This window comes from Mustela nivalis, assembly GCF_964662115.1.
Source record: "Mustela nivalis genome assembly, chromosome: 19".
NCBI classification, from domain to species: Eukaryota; Metazoa; Chordata; class Mammalia; order Carnivora; family Mustelidae; genus Mustela; species Mustela nivalis.
The window spans coordinates 20,756,494-20,774,678 of record NC_139038.1 but is presented as its reverse complement, the minus strand read 5'-3'; the positions used below and the strand labels follow the sequence as shown (position 1 = coordinate 20,774,678).

The following is an 18,185-nucleotide window of genomic DNA, read 5'->3' as shown; positions in this document are numbered from 1 at the left end:
AAAACTCAGCTCAGGAACCCTCTCTTCTCAGAGGTGCTCCTCGCTCCAGAGAGACTGAAGGAGGAATCTCTTCTCTGTATTACCACAGTGCCCCATTTTATGGTTCTGGTAGAGCCTGTATCTCAGTGTTTTAATCTGTGGGGCTCCTTGGACACTCCTAATTCATCTTGTATCCCCAACACCTTTAAAACTAGCAGATATTAGCATGCCCTCAGAAACATTTGTGAATAAATGACTTCGATAAAAAGATTAAAAAAATCAATATGTAGTTCGGTGTGAATTATATAGACATTTGTAGCATCCTTTAAAGAACATCCTTACAGATACTCCTGTGAAAATGTCTTTGACATTAATACTTTCTATTTTGGCTTATTCAAGATCTGAGAATTAATGACTAATAATATCCAAAGTCCAAGATAATTGCCCAGTAATCAATGTAAGAGGCTGAGTTTCCTTTCATATTACCTTTACATTATTTCAAAGGTATTTTTACTCTCCCCAGACAAAAGGTAGCTTAGAGAGTATCATCACTGAAGGTAAAGACTGAACAGGTTTTGTAAACCAAGCATGGATGCCAAAAACCATTGAGAAAAGGGGTGACCTGAAACAGACAAAGATAGCATGGGTCTGTATTACAAAGTGCATATGTGTATATATGTGTATGTATATCAAGGACCTTTTCATCATTTAAGTCCTCCTTGACCCTAACCAGACAATCATAAAAATAGTATAGTAGTTATAGCATATTAACCTCTCAGTGACAGTGGTTATAGAGATAGAAGAACCAAACTCTTTCAAGGAAGAAACAGATCAAAGACACAGCTAGACTCTCAAATGCTTGAGAAGTGAGAGCTGTAGGGGCCCTGTCCTGTGTTATGTCATTTAAACACCACAACAGGGGTCCCTGGCTGGTTCAGTCCATGAGTTCAAGCATCGCACTGGGCGGGAGAATACTTAAAAAAAAAAGTTGTGAAACCCACAACAATCCTATGAGGAAGACATTATCACTCCTATTTTAGAGATGAGAGAAGAAATGAACTTGTCCGCAGTCACACTTACATTCACCATCTCCCAAAGCGCAATGGTTTACGTTCGGGTTCACTCTTGGTGTTCTACGTTCTGTGGGTTGTGACAAAGGTGTAAGTAGTAGAACTAGGATTCACACTTAAGTTTCTTAGCCCAGTTTTCATGAAGGGTGACTTAAATGTGTTCTAAGTAAGAATCCTGCCATATCATTTTTTCTAAAATATTTTATTTATTTGTTTGTTTGTTTATTTGACAGACAGAGATCACAAGACAGAGATCACCGCTGAGCAGGGAGCCCAACTTGGGGCTCAATCCCAGGACCCAGAGATCATGACCTGAGCTGAAGGCAGAGGCTTAACCCATTGAGCCATCCAGGGGCCCCTTTGCCATATCATTTTTGATACTTAAGTTATGTCATATTAAAAAATCAATAGGGCACCTGGGTGGCTCATCGGGTTAAAGCCTCTGCCTTCGGTTCGGGTCGTGATCCCAAGGTCCTGAGATCAAGCCCCGCATCGGGCTCTCTGCTCAGCAGGGAGCCTGCTTCTCCTTCTCTCTCTGCCTGCCTCTCTGCCTACCTATGATCTCTGTCTGTCAAATAAATAAATAAAATCTTAAAAAAAAAAATAAAAATAAAAAATAAAAAATCAATAAATCCAGTGCATTGACTGGATAAACTTGAAACCCTGTCATATTCTCACTAATGGTGGAAACCTTGTAACCAAGGAGGAGAAAGAGAAGAAAAGGCAAGAAAAGGGGGAGGAGGAGAAAGAAAAAGAAAGGGAAGAAAGATGAGGCAAGAGGACAGGAGGAAGTCTGATCTGATAGGAAGAACTTGGGTTTCACTCCCAGTCTTTCAATCTGATGGTTATATGACCTTGGGAAGGTTAACCTTCTCATCAGTCTTACTTATGGTCATATGATAATATTGTAATACAATTACTGTCTCTCTCCCCCACTAGGCTGTCAGTGCCACAGGGTAAGGGCTACATCTGTTTTGGCTCATTGTATTAAGTTCTTTTTTTTTTTTTTTTTTAGGTTTTATTCATTTATTTGACAGAGAGAGAGAGGAAGAGAACCCAAGCAGGGGAAGTGGCAGGCAGAGGCAGAGGGAGAAGCAGGCTCCCAGCAGAGCGGGAAGCCCAACTCTGGGCTCAATCCCAAGACCCTGGGATCATGACCTGAGCTGAATGAAGGCAGTTGCTTAACCAACTGAGCCACCCAGGTGTCCCCATTGTATTAAGTCCTTATCTGACTTGATCAGGACAATCAACAGTTGGCTAGAGCAAAGCAATACTTTTTAGAAGCAGAGATGCTAACTACTCTGTTTTTGGTGAAATGTACTCATTCATTGATCTTTTCTTTGGGTTTTTTTCTTTGAGTGTGGGCCCACAGGTGAAAGTACTATACCGTCTTTCTTCCAAGGACAGTATCCATATTACATGATCTACAGGTTTTACTGCCAGTTGTAGAGAGAACCTAAAGTTGTTTACAAGGCAATCTGAGTACACAATAGCTTTAGGTTTTTATGTCTTTCCCCCAAGACATTTATAGCTCTCATCACATAAGATCTGAGAGTTTTGTTCTTTCTTTTACATCTTACCTTTGTCAAAACTTTATAAAGCATCTAACTTAGTTTTCATAGAAGTAACTTTCATCTCATCCTTACAGTTCCTAAGCAATTAAATGCTGTCATTGTAATAACATTTGCAGCTGACATTAATAGATTTGAAACAAAAAGTACTAACTCTTGTTAAGGGTACAACTTATTCTTTTTTAAGATTTTATTTATTTATTTGACACAGAAGTCCCAAGTAGGCGGAGCGGCAGGCAGAGAGAGAGGAGGAAGCAGGCTCCCTGCTGAGCAGAGAGCCCGATGCGGGGCTTGATCCCAGGACCCTGGGATCATGACCTGAGCCAAAGGCAGAGGCTTCAACCCACTGAGCAACCCAGGTGCCCCCAACTTATTTTTTTTATGAAGAATTTACTTATTTGTCATAGAGAGCCCACAAGCAGGGCAAGTGACAGGCAGAGGCAGAGGGAGAAGCAGGCTGATCAAGGAGCCCAAAGCGGGACTCAATCCCAGGACCCCAGGATCATAAAATAAGGATACAACTTATGCTACCAGAAAAGCACCAGGTATCCTCCAGATTAGCCACTTCTCAAAAGCCTGCAACACGCCATGTACATAGAGTGTGTTTTAGGAGCACCTGGCTGGCTCAGTGGGAGAAGCATACAAGTCTTGATCTCGGGGTCGTGAGTTTGAGCCCCACATTGGGTGCAGAGATTACTTTAAAAGTTAAAAGGGCACCTGGGTGGCTCAGTTCGTTGAGCGTCCAAATCCTGGTTTGGGCTCAGGTCATGATCTCAGGGTTGTCAGATCAAGCCCCACATTGGGCTCTGCACTCAGCATGAAGTCCACTAGAGATTCTTTCCCCTCTGCTTACTACCCTGCACCTGCTTGTGTGCTCCTCGTCTAAAATAAATAAATAAATAAATAAAATCTTTCTTAAACAATTAAAAATTTAGGGGCGCCTGGGTGGCTCAGTGGTTAAGCCACTGCCTTCGGCTCAGGTCATGATCTCAGGGTCCTGGGATCGAGTCCCGTATCGGGCTCTCTACTCAGCAGGGAGCCTGCTTCCCTCTCTCTCTCTCTCTGTCTGCCTCTCCGTCTACTTGTGATCTCTCCCTGTCAAATAAATAAATAAAATCTTAAAAAAAAATTAAAAATTAAAAAAAGAGAGGAGAGTGTATTTTAGAGGGATCTGTTACCAGGCCTCCTATATTGTATCTCCAGCGTTTACCACAATGCCTGACACATTCGGAGGCAATCAGTACATATTTAAATATCTACCACACAAGGCTGGGGTGAGACTTGAATGAGCAAAAGCCATATGATGCTTGTACACATTGGCGTGTGGTAAATGTTGGTGTTCTTTTCTTCCCAACTGTTTGAGACATTTGATTTACTTGTTTCCAGTCTCATTCAAAAAGAATTTGAGAGGGGCACCTGGGTGGCTCAGTCGGTTAAGTGTCTGCCTTCTGCTAAGCTCGTGATCCCAGGGTCCTGGGATGGAGCCCCAAGCTGAGCTTCCTGCTCAGTGGAGAGTCTGGTTCTCCCTCTACTGTTCCCCCTGCTTCTGCTCTCTCTCTCTCTGGCAAATAAATACATAAATAAGTAAATATTTTTAAAAAGAATTTGAGAGTTGTAAGATGTCTGCTGAAGTTTCTTCTTATTCAGTTACTCATTTTTTTTAAGTGGGGGGGAGTAGAGGGAGGGAACCATTTTTTAAAGATTTTTATTTTTTTTATTTGACAGACAGAGATCACAAGTAGGCAGAGAGGCAGGCAGAGAGAGAGGAGGAGGCAGGCTCCCTGCTGAGCAGAGAGCCCGATGCGGGGCTTGATTCCAGGATCCTGAGATCATGACCTGAGCCAAAGGCAGAGGCTTAACCCACTGAGCTACCCAGGTGCCCCTACATGACTCATTTTTAAAAAGTCAATTTTCTAGACACTGGTGAAAGGAAGGAACTCACCATCTTGCTTATCAGCCCAAACATGACTTAGTAACAAAACCCTGAAACAGAAAGGAATTATATAAAGCTGGGTTGGCAAAGCTTTCCTCAATATAAATTTCATTTAAAAAAAAAAAAAAAAGAGGCCATGCAGTCTGAATGTTTCCACAGAGCTGATAAAGGATGTACCTGTGTTAAAATAACACATTCCTCTCTCATCTGTAAAATAGGACACATGTCAGAAAACATTTACCAACCAAGTGAATTTTATAGCTTAAAACCCGACCAAAGAACAAAACCTCTCACCAGCAGCAGCTTATGACTTTTCAAGTAAAAAAAGATAAGGTGGACCTTTTTTTTGTTTTTAATCTTAATTCTTACAATGTCACAGAGCAAAAGCCACTTTGCCTTAACATCCAGGGCACTAAGTGATATTGCAATAGGTAGAACATAAAGCCATCTGAGATTTCACTTTGGTTTCTGAGATCTGATCCTGTTGTAGCATCGGCTGTGTGAACCCAAGGGATAAAAAATTAGGATGTCCTTTCAAAAGCAGGGGAAAGTTGCCCAGGGCAAACTACAATAAATATCCTGTTATGTTCTGTTCTCTAATTCCCAATGATGCCTTTTATGATTGTCCCTTAGATACGTGATGGGTAGTGCCAAAATAACAGGCAGACTCCGATAGGTCCTCTTTCCATGTGATATTCTAATATGTGATATAGCTAATATTTGAATAAATGTACTTACTGCCGATTGAAATTCAGTAAATCTGCATCCACCATGTCAGCTAGTGGCAGGTTAAAGAAGCCAAAAAACAAAACAAAACAAAAAAACCCTTGCACAATCACCCTAAAAGCTATTCTAAAATAGACATATAAAATATGCATATAACTAGGAGGCAAATATTTTGTTTTTTAAAAAAAAAATCAAATGAAAGTTGAAAATTTGTTAGAAAGAAAAATGAAATAATGTAGTTCAGTCTGACTCTTGAACAATATGGGGGTTTGGGGTGCCGACCCCCCCCCGGCAGTGGAAAATTCACATATACCTTTTGCCTCCCCCAAAACTTAATTACTAAGAGCCTACTGCTGACTGGAAGTCTTTTTTTTTTTTTAAAGATTTTATTTATTTGACAGAGATCACAAGTAGACAGAGAGACAGGCAGAGAAAGAGGAGGAAGCAGGCTCCCTGAGGAGCAGAGAGCCCGATGCGGGGCTCGATCCCAGAACCCTGGGATCATGACCTGAGCCAAAGGCGGAGGCTTTAACCCACTGAGTCACCCAGGTGCCCCTGCTGACTGGAAGTCTTACCAATATCACAAAAAACATATTCTGTGTATTATATGTATTATATACTATATTCTTATAATAAAATAAGCTAGAAAAAAGAAAGGGTTAATTTAAAAAATCATCATGGGGCGCCTGGGTGGCTCAGTCAGTTAAGCCTCTGCCTTCAGCTCAGGTAATGATCCCAGGGTCCTGGGATCGAGCCCCGCATCGGGTTCTCTGCTCCATGGGAAGCCTGCTTCTCCCTCTCTTCCCTACTTGTGCTCTCTCGTTCTCTCTGTCTCTCCCTCAAATAAATAAATAAAATCTTTTTTTAAAATAAAGTCATCAGAAGGAAGAGAAAATACATTTAGAGTACTGTACTGTATTTATTCAAAAAAGTCCTCCTATAAGTGGACCTATACTGTTCAAACTTGTGTTGTGCAAGGGTCTACTGTACTATAAACGTGAAGATATTAGGCACACCTTTCGATCCTTCTCTATGAACATACACTTCTCTCTTTTTTTAAAGATTTTATTTATTTATTTGACAGAGAGAGATCACAAGCAGGCAGTGGGGCAGGCAGACAGAGAGAGGGAAGCAGGCTCCTCACTGAGCAGAGAGCCTGACTCGGGGCTTGATCCCAGGACCCCTGGACCATGACCCAAGCTGAAGGCAAAGGCTTTAACCCACTGAGCCACCCAGGCACCCCTATAATTCTCTTTTAAAAATGAAATAACGGGGGCATCTCAGTTGGCTAAGCCTCTGCCTTCGGCTCACGTCATGATCCCAGGTTTCTGGGATCGAGTCCCACATGGGGCTCCCTGCTCAGTGGGGAGTCAGCTTCTCCCTTTTCTGCTCCCTCCTCTTGTGCTTTCTCTCTCTCTCCCTGCGTCAAATAAATGAATAAAATCTTTTTTAAAAATAAAAATAAATAGGTATGAAATAACTATTGTTGCTTGGGATTTTAAATAATGGGTGTTTTGTTTTTTAGTTTTTAAATTCCAGTGAGTTAAAATACGGTGTAATTAATATTAGTTTGGGTATATACTTTAGTGATTCAACGTTTCCACACAATCCCTGGTGCTCATCACAGCAAGTAAGCTCCTCAATCCCCATTCAACTCCCCTCCCCAATCTACCCCCAACCATCACTTGTTCTCTATAAATTAAGTCTGCTTTTTAAAAATGGTTTTTAGGGGCGCCTGGGTGGCTCAGTGGGTTAAAGCCTCTGCCTTTGGCTCGGGTCATGGTCTCAGGGTCCTGGGATCGAGCCCCGCATCGGGCTCTCTGCTCAGCAGGGAGCCTGCTTCCTCCTCTCTCTGCCTGCCTCTCTGCCTGCTTGTGATCTCTGTCTGTCAAATAAATAAATAAAATCTTTAAAAAAAAAAAAGCAGCTGTGAACATTCAGACCATTTGGAAGAAAGGTACACTAACCGCCTAGAAATGAATATTCAACACAATTCAGATCAAAAGTATTTTCCTCCTTGAAAAGGTGAATGGCAAGACCTAGTGTAATTTGGGGACTGGCCCAGGCACTTACTTACATGATGACAGTGAGATAAAGAGCCAGAAAGTAATAATATTATTGTCTGAGAAATAACAGGACAACGGAGGCTGCTCCTTCTAGGTAATAAGAAATTAAGACAGTTTTATAATAACCAAACTTCTTCCCCCAGGACTGACTGATAAGTACAAGGCACTGAAATGGAAACGGGGTGACATAGTTTTTTTTTTTTTAAGATTTTATTTATTTATTTGACAGACAGATCACAAGTAGGCAGAGAAGCAGGCAGAGAGAGGAAGAGGAAGCAGGATCCCTGCTGAGCAGAGAGCCCGATGCAGGGCTCGATCCCAAGGCTCAGGGACCATGACCTGAGCCAAAGGCAGAGGCTTTAACCCACTGAGCCACCCGGGCGCCCAGGGTGACATAGTGTTAAGATGAAACACCATGAATTAGGCATACTCTTGCTGATGACAAAGTAAATGTTCTCAGCAAAAAAATAAATTTGCTTCTGAATTGTAGTATCCGTCAAAACCCACAAGTAATATTGTCTATTGTGACCAGAAATGCTATTACTCATATATATCCATAAAAATTGACTAAGGATAGTAATATTCCATAATAACAAAGGAACAGCCATCATCTCCTATAAAACGAACCAACCCGAAAAAGGTTTCCTACATTTTCATTTTCACACGAATATGAAGATATTTTATTAAAACCAACTATATGAAAGAATCCATTGCTTGGAAATGGGACACCTGGGTGGCTCAGTCTGTTCAGTGCCTTTTGATTTCTGCTCGGGTCGTGATCTCTGAGATGGAGCCCCGCGATGGGCTCCACACTCAGTGGGCAGTCTACATCCCCTCTCCCTCTCTTTGCCCCTCCCCCACACCACTTGCACACTCTCTCTAAAATAAACAAATAAATGTTAAAAAAGAGAGAGAGAGAAACAATCAACATTGTTTTATGGTGATGCGAAACGTCCAACTAAAATCTAATATAAATCCAGATTTGAAGATTTGGGGTTAAAGCCTGGAATTCACTCAGCATACAGTAGATAAAACAAATATTTATTGAATAAATAAATATATATTTCACTATTGTTCTTACTGTAATATAGCTGACATGTACTTTTTAATCCTAAAATTGAGTACCATAAACAATAGTTTATGATTCTATCCACATTTCTTTGGGTTTTGTTTTTTGCCTAATCTTACATATTTTCATAATTCTAATAGGCTCATGCTGAGAGCTCAGACTTAACATTTTTTTTTTTTTTGCATTTCAAGCTAACATTGAAAAAGTTCATTGTTCTAGATTCAAAAGTTTGTGCTAAATATATGTATGGACATTAACAAAGATCAGAAATTATTCTTTGTTTTCAGTTAAAAAGTACATTGTTTAGCCTTGAAAAGTTTTCATTAACCAAATGTACATATATTACACGAGAATTTTGAATGATGTAAGTAGAATAGAAATGTATTGTAATAAACAAAAGTGTTTTTCCTTCTAACTTTTTGGCTTACTTCTCTACTTTCAAGGAACAAGAGCTCATTTTCTAGATACTAAAGACAATGAACGGCTCAGTAACTGATATGATCCAAGTCACTTCTTAGAGTTCTGTAAGAGAAAATACATAGAACTCCCCAGCAAGTCCCATTATAGTCCTCCATATAAGAATAATATTGTAAAATCACACATTTCCACATACTGGAATGAAGCCTCTTGTGCTTGGTCTCTAATGCATGAATACACAAAACACAAGAAATTATAATAATATAAGAAATATGTGGCAGCGTGGAAAGGGCAAGATTTTGAAATCAGATGTCCCTTGGTTTGAATCCAGCTTTGTGATCACAGACAAGTTACTTTATTTTAAGGGACATTTCCTCCAGCGAACACTCTCTCTGTGTGTCTCTGCCTGTCACCGTCTCTCTGTCTCTGTCTCTTTCTCTTCTAGCGTATACTCAACATATAAGCTACTCAATTGCTAGCTACTACTATAATATCCAATATATAAAAAGACATGAGCCAATGATATAAATGATAAATTTGGGAGAGACTGCTTTTTCACTTACTAAAATAAAGTCTTCTACAAACTGAGAGTTTTGGCTCTCCATTCGTGTTTATTGAGTAGGAGTTTGTGAACAGTGTGTCTCAGCATAAGTGTTGGCAAACCTATGCCAAAGAAGCCTAAAACAAAACAGATAAAGTCAGTGTGTTCTTGCAGTGGAAATGTAGTAAAATACTTGCCGTAATCGAATCTTAATAAAAACAAAACAAAACAAACAAAAAAAAAAAACTAACATTTCTAAAGGGTTTAGTTTGTGCCAGGAACCATTTTAAGTACTTTGTATATTTTGAGTCACTTAATCCTCATAATAATTCTATTCATTAGGCACTATTTTTATTCTCATGTTACAGATGAGGAAACAGAGGCACAGAATGGTTGAGTAACTTACCCAGAGCTGGTAAGAGGGGCGCGGAACTCCTCTCTGGCAGACTCCATGTTCTTAACCCATTTACTATCCTGCCTCTCTGAGGGGAATGAGATGTGGAAGAGTCACAGAGAGAGAAAACACGGATAGGGGGAAGGACAGAAAAGAAGAGAGAATCCCAGACAGATTCTACAATGAGCCCGGAGCCCAGCGCGGGGTTCCGTCTCACTATCCTGAGATCATGACCTGAGCCGAAACCAAGAGTTGGATTCTTAACTGAGCCACTCAGGCACCCCAAACTGCACATTTTAAACGGGTGAATTGTATAGTATACCTGAATTACGTCTCAATGAAGCTGTGAAAAAAAAATCTATTTACTTTATTATTTATTATTACTTTTTTTTTTTTAATTTTAAGTAGGCTCCACACCCAACATGTGGCTTGAACTCATAACACTGAGATCAAGAGTCACATGTTCTACCAACTGAGTCAACCAGGAACCCCTACTCTTTTTTTTTTTTTAAGATTTTATTTATTTATTTGACAGAGAATACAAGTAGGCAGAGAGAGAGGGGAAGCAGGCTCCCTGCAGAGCATCAGAGAGGCTCAATCCCAGGACCCTGAGATCATGACCTGAGCTGAAGGCAGAGGCTTAACCCACTGAGCCACCCAGGTGCCCCTAGACAAGTACATGATTAAAAGTAAGAAGATAAATATTATAGATATGCATATATTAAAATGTACATATGTCTTAGAATCTGATAACACAGATAAGAGCACACACAGTTCCCCATTCTGGGTCATTGAACATAGGAGCAAACAGCTTGACAGACTTCCAACTGTCCTGAAGGAATAGCATCATTTCACTATGCACACCTAGTACCTGGGACTATTCTGATAAGCTAAAAATGATACTCTATTTGGTCTACTCTGCTAAGTAAACCGTGTAAACACAGTTTACACATTTTAGAGACAGACTCTAAAGTAAACTGTGTAAGCACAGTACATTTTAGAGACAGGATCTAAAAGTGTATAGCTCTAAAGGCAGACGCCTCTGAACCTCCCTTTTCTTATCTGTAAAGACAAGAAGAGTCTTTCCCTTGAAGGTGGTTGTTGTGAGGATTCCATGAGATAGTATGAGCAATGGGCTAGGCATGGTTCATGACCCACGGTAAGCACCCAAGGGGACTTACCATTATTACGGTATATACAGTAACCAAGCTGTGACAAAGGCCTCAAGCTAATCTTCGAAAACGCAAACGGTATCCTGTGTCCCTTGCATAAGAAAGTGTGGCGACACTTAAAATATTTTAGAACTATTTCTATCCCGCATGGTTTAAATATTTTTGAAACCATGTAAACACATCAACGAAGTAAAAACCCTTCTGTCTAGAATGACTTATTCTCTGAAGAGGATAATGAATTTTACTTATTTAATTATGAAAATCGGAAAAACCCGTATCATAGGCTGGGTTAAGTCATATTTTGGGGTGACATATTTAGGTGAAGGAAAGCAATATGATTCATCAGCTCTGCAAATGGAGTTCAAAAAAACCCCAGCAGGCTGGTAGACTTTTTGAAGCAGGACGTGCCCTTTCCAGTAATGGTCATGAGCGTGGAATTTTAATAACGTTCTGGAATTCCAGGACTCAGTCTTTCAGCCAAGTGTTTTGAAAGCTGGTTTCAAGAATTCTTGATCAAGTAACCCTCTTCCTTATAATGGTTACAGGAAGGTTAAATGCCTGGGTAAAGCAAACCGGCTGTTTATTTCCCGCCATACCTCTGCTACGGTTTAAGTGAGAAAGCTCAGGAGAACTAAATTCAAAAGCTAAACGGTTTCAAATATTGTAGGTTCACTTTTCTTTTTTCTATGTAAGATTTCTACGGAATCTTACATAACACCTGAGGCTCTGAATCTTTCGGTGTCCCTCTCTCTCTCTTTTATTTAAAGATTTTATTTATTTATTTGACAGACAGAGATCACAAGTAGGCAGAGAGGCAGGCAGAGAGAGAGATGGAGAAGTAAGCTCCCTGCTGAGCAGAGAGCCTGATGCGGGACTCGATTCCAGGACTCTGGGATCATGACCTGAGCCGAAGGCAGAGGCTTTAACCCACTGAGCCACCCAGGCCCCCCTCTTTCTCTTTTTTCTAATTGAAATACAGTTGACATATATGTTGTATTAGTGTCAGGTATACCACCTAGTGATTTCACAAGTCTCTATATTATGCTACACTCACCCGCAAATCTAGCTGCCGTCTGTCACCTGACATTATTGCAATATCATTGACTCTATTGTCTTCAGGTCTCTTACAGTGTCATTTTGACAAACTGCTGATACAACAGGTTTTTAATTTCCTCAGCTAGGTAAGAGTTAAGCGTTTATCCCTGTGGGAAGTTACAGGGAGAATCATCACATACCTGTGGGCAAATAAAGCCTGACCTGTACAGGAGACTGCTTATGGAAGAGGGAAGAATGTCCTTAGGAATGAGACTATCGGCAAAGATCATCATGAAGTTATTGGAGAGGGTGAAACGGAAGACTTGGAAGAAATTTATTTTCAGAAAAAGGCAAAAGTTTTACTGAGTCAAGATCTGTCTCATCAATAGAGACCACGGAGGTCCAGGAGAGATCCTGCTCACTCTCTGAGAAAAGGTTTTCCTCAGGGCTTCTCTGGTAAGTTCCAGGGGATCACGTGGCACATGCCAGTGTAAAGGCTGGCCACGGCAAGAGGAGCCATGATCACAGCAACAGCCGGAAAATTGAGTAAAATTTCCACATTATCGGAGTGGGGGCCACAGGAAAGGAAACTGGTGGATCCTACCAGTGATGTCATTTGGCTAATTTTAATAAGCTGAAGGCGACCTTTGTGTCTAGTGAAAATCTCTGCCAACCTTGTTGATAGTATTTCCAAGGGAACCAAGGAAGCAGGAAGCCTATTGAATATAAAGGGGCACTGTATGGAACAGAACTGTGTGGACTGGAACAGCAGTCAGCCTGAGAGTTGTTGTGAAAATAGCCAGTCAGGTCATTAAGAGCATGCCAGATCATTAAAATCATCTAGGAGAACAACAAACAAACAAACAAACAACAACACAGGATTATTTTAGTGTGTTTTTAAAATTTTTTTAAAAAGATTTTTATTTATTTATTTGAGAGAGAGAGAGATCACAAGTAGGCAGAGAGAGAGGAGGAAGCAGGCTCCCTGCCAAGCAGAGAGCCCGATGCGGGACTCCATCCCAGGACCCTGGGATCATGACCTGAGCCGAAGGCAGAGACTTAACCCACTGAGCCAACCAGGTGCCCCTAGTGTGGTTTTTATTGATGAAAATGACTCCCAAACTTTTAACGTGAAATAACCCAAACTATAAGGGGTGGGGGAGGCATGGGGGAGGCAAAAGTTCACTGCTTTCAGAACCAGTAGGGGGCGTACGTCCTGTAATATCCTTAATCAGATTGGTTAATACCCCTCCAAAAGCCAAGGCGTATTCACTTTGTGTTTAGGCATTGTACAAATAGTTACATCAATTAATTTATTAAATCCTCAAAATGATCCTAGGAAGTGGGTACTACAATTATCCCTGCTTTACAAATGAAACTGAGGACCGTAGAAGTTGATCAATTTGCCTAGCTAGTTAGTGACAGAGTCACAATCTGAGCCAAGGCAGATGACCTCAGAATCTGTGCTTTCAGTCCTTATGTTAGACTTCTTTTTAAGGCACACAAGGCCACACTCTACAGAGAATGATGGCTTTTATATATACCATGGCATAGTTCTACACAATTCCATTAAGGAAGGTTAAAATATCAATGTTTGCCATTGCAAAATGCCGAACAATACTAAGTAAGTCAAGTTCGCGTTGGTGGTCATAAATGAGTAATATTATAAAATATAAGAGTTTTAACACCATTAACTCTATACACCCTGACCATATAATTGGTAATGAGTTACAACCCAATCTGTGGTTACCACGGACCTTCTCAAGACATAGAATATCTTAATAATAATTCTCATTGTTCCATATAAGTGAATTTTCCAGATAACCAAAGCTTTCCCTTTAAACTCTAAAGCTTTTACGTTTTAAGTGGCAATCTTTTTTAAACTTTCTTTGCCCTCGAACAGAGGATTTGGACATGGATAACCTTTTCTTGAAAAGACAGCTGTGTGAAGAATCAGCTCTTTGGAACATCATAATAATCCCCCGTGAGGAAGGAGAAACTCTGTCCTAGGTGATAGGATAATGAGGACTCCATCTCACTTGGGCTTGGTAAAAGGCCACTTCTGAAATCTTGTACAGATATAAAAAAAGCTTCACATAGTAGAAACTGAAGACAGAATTTAGCGTTTCAATCCCTAATGTTAGCATAGAATATGCCCAAGCAATGGGTTTGATCCTTAAAAGTATCATTTTTCATGCAAAGGAATTCTTCTTCCTTTAAAAAAAAAAAAAAAGAAAAATGGGGTTAAAATTCACTGTTTGCATACAATACATGATGGGTGGCAAAATTCCACTGAACACTAATTTAATTTTAGTTAAGTAAAAATCTAAAACCACTAGCTGTCACCAGATTCAGCATTTTACTTTCTTAACCATTCGCTCAGCATTTTTTGAGAAGTTGCTAGGTACCCTAATTTGCATAAAGTGTAACTCACTTGCATATGTATATATATATATTTTTAAATTTTGAGTTATCCCTAAAACGCAACATGGCGCTCAAACCCAAGACCCCAAGATCAAGAGTCACATACTCCTCCAACTGAGCCAGACAGGAGCCCCTACTTGAACATATTTTTAATAACTCTTCCAAGTTACAAAAGTGAGATTTACCCATGAGTTTGGATATGCTTAACTAGGGGCCAAGGAGATGTGTCTATGGCATTATTATCCTCCCTGCTTGGGAGGGTGCAACAGAGAGGGAACAATGAAATGACATCCTTTAGCTAAACTCAGACAGAAGGAATAGAATCTTTCATCTTAGTATAAAGTAGACCTTTCAGTAGTTACAGAGTTGCACTGGAATATTTATTGTTGGTCTTCTCCTCACAGACTATGTAACTTTGGCCCAAAGCATGTATCTAAAATGGATATTAGAACACATTAGTAACACATTCTGGGGGTGTCCATTGTGAAATCAAGTCCTGATTTGGGTTAATTTTCTTTCTTTCTGCCCCACCCCCTCCGGCGTGCACTTGCTCTCTCTCTCTCTCAAAATAAATAAATAAAACCTTAAAAAAAAAAAAAAAAGAAATAACACATTCAGGTCTTTTCTCAATGTAGACGTCCCTCGTAAATCTGGCCTATTGTCTCAGCCTTTCAATGACTTGATTTATGCAACTGGAAAATAGGAAAATAGGTTAACAAAACAAGATTCATCTTTCTTTTAACCCTGACTATAGTTTTAGATAACACCATGATTTTTTTCATTTTACCCCTAACTTCCTGGAATATTTGGCTGGGTCAGCATAATCTTACTGTGTCACAAAACAGACAAATATCCAGATAACTCAAGAGAAGTCCCTTGCTTAAATAATCCTTGGGAATTCAGCGGACACTGCAGTCTTTACTGCCCAGTTTCTTAGGGAAGGGTAGGGCAAGCTAGAAGCAAGCAGTGAACAGCTGGTTCAAATGATCTAAGTCCCTGAGCTTCACTTTGCATTGGGTAGATCCAAAAATGATTCCAAATATATGGGAAGCAGGACCCTACAATGAAAAGGGGTTATGAAACCCGTATGCAGACCAAGCATTGCCTGTGTACTGAATAAAGAATATTTTGCTTGTATGTGCACTACTATTCTTAAAATGTTTGTAGATTCTGCTGTAATGATAAGATACTATATGAATTTTTTTGTTGTCATTATGCAGTACCCAAACACTTGAAAAGTACAAGTACCATTTTGTGGAGGTCAGCCAACATTTTTGGCTGTAAAGGTAATTCTCAGATTTGAAAAAGCTGGAAATACCAGTGAAGACCCCCTTCTAGGGAGTTACTTCTGGTGTATGTGAGAATGAAGATTGAAGACTGGGTTGCCAAGAATGCCAAAATAAGGGAGTCCGTTGAACCAAAATCCAAGATACAAATTTAGTCCCCCCAGATGTAGGCACTCTTCTTTTTCTTAGTTTTATTTCAGGCATGCTGAAAAAAAAAAGAAGCATGCCACACATTCTAAGCTGATCTATCATTAAGTCAGGAAGTGGGTATTTACAAACTCAGAATTTTGCAGAGGATCATAAATTCACTGAATTAAGTTTTGTTGTTGTTTTTTTTTTTTTGAAGATTGTATTTATTTGAGAGAGACAATGAGAGAGAGAGAGAGCATGAGTTAGGGGAGTTGGGGGAAGGAGATGTCCCCCTGAGTCGGGAGCCCGATGTAGGGCTCTATCCCAGGACCTTGAGATCATGACCTGAGCCAAAGGCAGCCGCTTAACTGACTGAGCGACCTAGGTGCCCCAAGTTAAGTTTTTTTTAAAAAAAGAATTTGAGTTAAGCACCCATCCTGTCTGAAACATGTGAATATAAGGTCTTAGTAACATTATGAAAAACTCTTATAGCTTCAACTTCTCTTTGTTCGTATATACTGAGAGGAGGAAGTAAAATCCCCCTTATTTCCATTTGCAAAAGGAACTATCAAAATTTTGCTTTACATTATTTTCATCATAGTAAATACTTATTTCAGTAAATATCAAACTGAAAATCACTACTTAGAATTTTTTTCAAAGCCACCACTATCTAAAAACTCTCCTTACCTGATTTTACTATAGCAACAAGAACAAACAAGATTTTTTTTAAAGATTTTATTTACTTATTTGACAGACAGAGATCACAAGTAGGCAGAGAGGCAGGCAGAGAGAGGGGGGAAGCAGGCTCCCTGCTGAGCAGAGAGCCCGATATGGGGCTCGATCCCAGGACCCTGAGATCATGACCTGAGCTGAATGCAGAGGTTTTAACCCACTGAGCCACCCAGGTGCCCCACAAACAAGAATATTTTATCTTTACGAGCACGGACAAAAGACTTCTGAAACTGGTTCTTCTTTACCACAAAAGGTTTTATACAGAAGAGTTTAAACAGCAAAATGGTATGATGGTTAGGCTGGGCAGGTGTACAATGTACCAATGAATTATTAAATGAAAACCCAAACTCTTCTTTTTAGAATCAACTTGGGTTGTTATTCACTAACCTACCATTACACCAAGTAATATCAATGTCCCTGAAAAGCCTGTTGATGATTGCTTCTAAGTTTTGACTAAATAGGCTGTCAAAGAATGATGGGGACCCCTCGAAAACATGGTTTTGGGCAGTGAATGCTAACGTCTCTTTTTCAATGCAATTGTTGTTCACGTTTTCCAGGGAAAAAGTTTCTTCAAAAAGTGTCTGTAGGGGACGCCTTGGGCTCAGGTCATGATCCCAGCGTCCTGGGATCGAGTCCCACATCGGGCTCCTTGCTCAGCGGGGAGCCTGCTTCTCCCTCTGCCTCTGCCTTCCACTCTGTCTGCCTGTACTCGCTCTCGCTCGCTCTCTCTCTGACAAATAAATAAGTAAAATCTTTAAAAAAAAAAAAAAAACAAACTGTCTGTAGAAAGAACCCAAGAGTACGAAAGATGTAAAGTCTGTCTTTCTGCCATTTTAATCTATCAATAATATTAACTCTCCATATCTTTCTTTTTTTTTTTTTTGAAGGAGAATGCAAAAGAACGTTTCAATACACTGACCAGTTTGATTTGGAGTTCAAGGAGTTATTTGCCATGGAGAAAAAAAGCTAGCATTTCCAATCTTGCGGATCAGTGACTAGGGGAGATGAGTCCCTTGAAGGTCAAATGCCTGATTTTAGCCCTTCAGCTTCCACAAATCACCGTCAGCAAATCCTAAATCCAATCATCTCTCTTTCCAAAGAGCTCAGTGTGCAGTGACTTACTTTTAGATTAAGACAGTTGGCTTTAAATTATTTTCTTTTGGCTCAGGACTATATCTCTATCTGAATTTTGACAATTAGGGCAGTAAAGGCTATAAAGGTAACCTAGTTTTTTTCTTCTTTTTTTTTTTTAACCTAGCAATAAAAAAGTTTAAAAAAAAGTAATCAGTAACATTTTGCCTTTTAGTATACCTGAATTCAGAAAAGGACTTGCGTTTACCATTCCTCTTTATTCCTTTCCAACACCATTACTCCTTCTGCATTTATTGGTTGGCACTCTGCTGTCGGGGAGCGCCCTGCTTTTATCAGCAGCATCTTTACCCTTACGTCAAGGTCGAGAACACGGACCATCCAGTGACCCCACTTCAGTTTCTATGTTGGGTCTGCACGGTGATGGTAAAAGCCGCACCCCACGATCGGTATGGACTTGAACTCTGTGCGGAACGAAGTTCACTGCCCTGCTGGCCATCCAGTGCTATAGGGCTGCATTCAATTCCCTCCAGGTGCCATGTCGTGACCCCT

At 40.2% G+C, this 18,185-nt stretch overlaps 1 pseudogene across 1 annotated transcript; it reads right to left on the bottom strand.

Moving 5' to 3' along the window:
• Window positions 1–7,394: 7,394 nt before the first annotated feature.
• LOC309854267 lies at window positions 7,395–17,912 on the bottom strand (annotated as a pseudogene). Its single transcript has 3 exons — window positions 17,884–17,912; window positions 12,174–12,689; window positions 7,395–7,511 (listed from the first exon to the last, which is right to left on the bottom strand). The product of its transcript is annotated as an uncharacterized misc_RNA (transcript).
• Window positions 17,913–18,185: the final 273 nt, after the last annotated feature.